At 43.9% G+C, this 6,024-nt stretch overlaps 1 long non-coding RNA gene across 1 annotated transcript; it reads left to right on the forward strand.

Annotated features, from left to right (window-relative positions):
* Window positions 1-27: 27 nt before the first annotated feature.
* On the forward strand, window positions 28-1,933 carry LOC308329040. Its single transcript, XR_013965356.1, has 3 exons — window positions 28-157; window positions 374-533; window positions 1,745-1,933. It is a non-coding gene; the product is annotated as an uncharacterized lncRNA (long non-coding RNA).
* Window positions 1,934-6,024: the final 4,091 nt, after the last annotated feature.

The following is a 6,024-nucleotide window of genomic DNA, read 5'->3' on the forward strand; positions in this document are numbered from 1 at the left end:
CTCTTTCTCCCCTTCTCCTTTTCTCTCCAGGGTCTCCCCTATATGGGTGGTGAGTGAGTGGGCCCTGAAGGCACAGCCCTCTGGTCGTTTGTGTTCTCTGGCTCAGCCTCGCCACCCTGTTGCTGGCTGGCAACCCAACCGACCACTGGCGGCCCCTGTGAGTTCAGCTGATCACGTTACCAGGCCAATGTAGGTCTAGGGTGTATGCATTCTGGTCTGCATAAACCAATGATCCCCTGAGTTTGCCTCAAGGCCGTCCTTAATAACAGAATCCGTCCTGAAGAGTCGACCCTTTACACATGTTGGTGTGGTTTAAATCCTTAGAAAAATTAGTAAATTCTGTAAGCCTTTATTCATGTCTGTTTGTTTGCAGGTGGGACGAGCCGTACTAAATGCAGTGGCCACTCCACGACTCTGCCAGCTGGCCCAGCCCAAGACAAAACTAAGTCTGGAAGGCACCATCCATGAGTCAAGGACTGTATCAGCATCCCACAGGCTTGCTAAAGCATCCTCACGTATAGAACTCCTTGCTAGTAAGATATTTACTGTCCATAACCAGAATTAAAATTAAGTAGCTCAGGGATTTACCTCCAATCCAACCCTTGATTGTCAAGCAGGGAGGCATTGGGTAAGATTTGTTTATAGAGTTTTGTATGATGTTGATTAAACCCGCTCAGTCTCAGGAAGGAAACTTACCACATGGGCACTGAGCTCTTAAGAGTGATAACTATAATGATAATGATCTGATGAGATGTGATGTGATGTGATTTGTCAGAGCCTCCAAATGGATATTGATGACCTGCTACTGCTGTATGTTGTGCAGAGAAAAGGAAACCAGAAGGGAATGGGTGTTCACACAGGGTGGATTAGTAATATTCTCTTTGAACATACTAGACCTGTACATGTCCGTCGGCCACCGGCCTACAATACTTGGGAACGATGCAACTTGGGAACCTAATAATACCCGTTGTCATAGCACTCTGTTTGTGTCCCACATGGAGAACTCTGTCTGTCTTCCTGTGTGTGAAGAGTGCAACCTGACTGTGAAAAGTGGACTGGTTAAGTAATCAATTGGCAGGTGTGGGGTTGTCATGGCAATCAATTAGCTGAGACTGGAAATTGCACAGGTGAGGGGATTTAAGCTGATTAGGCCCACTGGCAGAGGCTGACCAGAGCCTTTTGTGGTGGTTCTGGAGAACCGTGGGTCCGCCCGACTATACGATACCGGGCACCTGCGGGGGTGTGGAAAGTGTGTGTCGAATTTGAATTTGGTGGGGCAAACGGTTCTCGAGTTACTTGCATTACAACCATACACAAACACACACAGAGACGTGGCGCATTTACAGTAGGATTTTGTATCAGCTAGAAAGTGTACTAAACAAACGGCATCAGTCATGCTGAATGCTGCACAACAGCAGCTACATTTAAGTTGACTTATTCTTCCTATGCATGTGATTTCGACCTGAGTGTGACGCAGAGGAACAAACTGCACGCCATGTCATCCTGTAATACCAGATTTATCGGGATCCCAAAGGGATTCATGGCCTGCTGTCTGTGTGGATAATAATACAGTGATGTGGCTGCTGGAGGTGTGCCCAGAAATATTTTTTCCTATCGTTCTGAAAGTGATCATAATTGAAACCATTAGTGGTGCTCGCTTTCCCTAACTAGTACAGACATTCACTCACTTTCAGTTTGCCTTCTACATGGTAACTTTGTTTTTCTTTTCTCTCTCTCTTTCCAGCCCCTAAGCACAGCCACCCTAAGTATGTAGGTGAGCGCCCAGCAAGCTGGCCTGTCCCCAGGGCAGTGAGAGAGACGGTGGCAAGTGAAAGAGTCAAGGAGCTGTCCCATCCCAAGGAGAGAAAAGCTCTGTTTGAGGGCTACAACCGTTACATCATTAGCCGTGCTGCCCTATCGGCCAGCCCTTCATCTCGGCTACACCAGCTCTGTTTGCCCCTGCCCCGCAAGTGCAGGACCAGATAAACTCTGGTGTCTACTCTCTATTGAAGGAGTGTGTTTTGGCAAGTTGACAACAGGTATTGGGTTCCCAAGTTGCATCGTTCCCAAGTAGGCCGGTGGCCGACGGGCACGTACAGGTCTAGTTAAGCCAAATGTCCGCAATGAAACATCAAAACATACGCCAAGGACATTGAAAGGAAAATTTACGTCATATGTAAACGAGCAAATAATCTAACCAATCACAGGCAACAGGCATTCTGATTTGCCAGTATGAGATGATGTGCGATGATAAGAGCACCCCTCACTAAACACGTTGATCACCTAATATCAAACAATGCACGCCCACACAAACGTTCCAGACCTGGTTGATTTTACCCTTCCGAGGGTCTGTTCACCCGTAGGCACAATATGATCTAACAATGATATGAGTGCATATGAGGCCACAATCAATCAAACTCTCTGAATATTATACCAAATGTGTGCCAGTTGAACAATCTACTGTTCCATTATGGTGTACATCACACAACAGATATCCTGTTCCACCATTCTCCTCTCCCTCCCTCCCTCCGGGAGGGGTGCTAGTTCCTCCTATATGTCCAGCTTTTAGTGTGTGTGCAAACAGACCTGACCTACACAAACATTAAATGCCATTGATAATGAATGGCCAGTTTTGAGTGTTTGTGTCAACACAAACATTGCGTAAACACAAAGATTGAAGATGAAGGTGAGGACGCAAATACTCATTGGCCGGAATGAGATGATGTATAATGTATACAGCGCCCCTCACTTCACACAGGTGTGATTTTTTTAATTAGTTTGATATAAATGGCCTCAATCAAGCTTTTATCATTGGCTAGTATTATTGCTTTGAGACCCTCTTAATTTGTCTTAATTGTTTTGTTGTTTATTGCTGCTACAGGGCCTGCAAGGCAAGTGAATCCTAGAGTAACAACAGATGATGAACATAAAAAATAAACTAAATCTTTAGCTTAAAAAGGCTGAATCTGACAGACTACATTTGTGGAAGTAATTATTACTGTAATTACTGGTGGCTGAAGATTGGCATGAACAGACATGGCAACAATATGTTAAGAAATGATTTATTCTAGGTCTCACATTAAAAGTGGCTCCTACAAAACTAGCTCCATCAACAATGGTTTCAATAACCATGCGAACATGCAAAAGCACAATTAATTCAAGTGAATGCACTGAGGCATGTTGGGAAGTCCTTTTCGGGTACATTGGCACTTACTGTAAGCCTTACTGGAGGGGCTTAACCATAGATCGGGCTTAACTGTCAGTATCCCTCAGAGTCACACCTGACCAAAATCATGATGAGGCAGGACTTGCTGATACTCAAGGTTCCTTTTGCTCAATTCAGGACAATGCTTTGCAATATTTTGCTCAGGATTGTAACTGCTTTAATTTGATTATTGTGTTGTGGTATTGTGGTATACTTTCGTTCAGGAAGACACGTTGACCAGCTCCAATTGGATTTGTAAGGATAGACTTTATTTTGCAGGAAAAGTCACTCCGCTCACAGCAAACAACACACGAGAGACAAACACTCTCCCGGACTTCCTGGATAAAACACGCACCGCTCTCTGTTGCCCAAAGTCGAGAGCCCGGTCCAGATCAGCCCCATTTGAACCCCGCTCTCCTGGTTATATACTTATTTCGGGTCCCGCCTCCTCCGGACATGGAAACCAGCCTTCTGGCTTTCCGGTTTAGAGAGAGGCGGGACCCGAAATGGCCCGTCCTTATATCGAGGCTTAACTCTATACAACATACCTAATTGCTAATCTAAGAATACATAGTTACCAACTACCAGAACTTACTTTTATGACACACAGTTTAAAAATCTAAGCAATGTTTAAAAACGGAACTATGCATGACTGAACAGATTTCTCTAGGAGGGGATTAAAACCATTTATACCGAGTAAAAGCTATAACTATAATCTCCTAGTACGTTTTCAATCAATACATCAATTGCACTCCTTATTAATAGTTATAGCTTATATCTAGTATGAGTATAACTATTAATAATTATAAACTAGTTTTAAAGGTTTCCTTAAGTTTCTTTCCTCAGTGTCTCTAACCAAGATTTACACAATGGACCCGTCTAGAGAAATCTAGCATAGAAGTAGCAGATGCATTCACAGTGATGACAATTCTTGTGACGTGTGAAACCCTTTGTCCCGGAGGGAGCTTCAAACGGTTTCAAGACAAAGGCCTGGGTTTTAATATGCGCCATGTAACTTTTACCCCTCTAAGGAACATCCAAACTGTGGTTTAATCTTGGTTCATTTATAGAAATTACACGACAGTATCTCGGCCACATTGAACATGAGGGACTGCACCTCAACTGTACTACGAGCTGAAATAATAACTAATGATGATGCACCTCAGGTCTGATATTATCAGGCACAATCTTTATTTCATCTTTTTAACAGAAATGTCTTCAAATTAGCTTAGATTAAGATAACAGTACAGTTATGTAGTCAACCCCTCCGAACTAAAATGTTATGAGTGAAGTTAAGAGAGGAGGCGGTGTTGAATATGTGACTCCTGTGTTTTGATTTCCTTCTCTCTCTCTCGAGCTGTGTACCACCACCGTCAACCCACCCACAAGGCAATTCTAATATGGGCATGGCACATTTCAACGAGGCAAGTGCTGTAAAGTGTGTACATATAAAGACAGGAAACCCACCCAGGATGCCGTCAACCACATGCTGCAGAGGGCCTTCCACTTTTAGCAGAAATCGGCGATGTGCAGAATAGGGGAAGCATAATGTAGAATCACAATTGAATGTGCAGAAAGTATAATACTGTAGTGTAGGGTGTACATGTATACATCTGTACATTTGTGCGAATAACATTATAGAACTGCTCTGTAGTATTTATTTTATTAGTAGGCCTATTGATATTTTTGTCACAGTCCCAGCAGGCAGGCGGGCTCTGTTTTCCTGGTTTGTCTTTGTCTTGTCAGTGTCTGTACTCTGTGCTCTGTGTGGTCATAGGTTTCGCTCCAGTTTAATACCACTTGGCTCACCTGTACCCAGTCTTCTGCCTGCCATCAACTCATCACCTCCAGTCTAATTTGATTTTCTATCGCCATTTCACCAGATCATTGAACAACCACGGTGGTAGTAGACGCTTCTAGCCAGCATACTCTTTGTAGTGATTGTTCCCTGTGAATGTCAGTTTTCCTGGTGATTTTGTTTTTGCATGTTTGATTTTTGCCTGTACTCATTGTACAGGCATTGTACAGGCACCTCAGATCTCATCTGCCTGCCTGCTCTGCTCTGCCTGCCTACCACCTTCCCTCCTCATTCCAAGTTCGTGTGAATAAACAACAAACACGCTTGAAACTTTAAGAACTTTGTCTGTGTCTGCACTTTGGTCCGCCAGTTCTTGGTATTGTGACACATTTATTCTTATCCTTGTTCAGGGCTTTGATTTGGAATTGGAATGCTACTCAAGTCCATACTACAAAAAAGTGGACCTCACACCATATCACTCCAGTTCTTAGATCTTTACATTGGCTCCCTGTCTGTCAAATAATTTATTTCAAAATACTTCGGTTGATTTAATATACGGCCAGACCTCATTAACCCTGTACACCCAAGACACTGCCCCCGCTGCATATATGGAGCTGACCTGTTCTGACATTCCATATGTTGATCTGACCTCACCTCATCAAACCCTGTAGGCTACACTCAAGACACGCTCCATATATGGCCAGTACAGAATTCATTCCATATGTTGATCTGACCCGGCCCATCCCAAAGCACCAGCGCTCGCCCAGCAGTCTGCCGTCATCGTGTGCACTCGCCCTCGCCCAGAAGCTTCTCGCCCTCAGGGCGTATGTTTTATTAGGACATGCTTAATGGTCATGTCCTGTTATTCACATTCACAAATAAAAAGCAAAGCACTATTTTATTTAACCTAAATAACAGCACAGTTAACATAACTGGGAAGTCCTTGACACTTTGACACACCCCCTGACACTACATTACCAAACTGTGGGGGTGTTCCTGCTAATCCAGCTGCTCCAGTTGT

This window comes from Protomyctophum bolini (genome assembly GCF_963924005.1).
Source record: "Protomyctophum bolini genome assembly, chromosome: 15".
Taxonomy (NCBI): Eukaryota; Metazoa; Chordata; class Actinopteri; order Myctophiformes; family Myctophidae; genus Protomyctophum; species Protomyctophum bolini.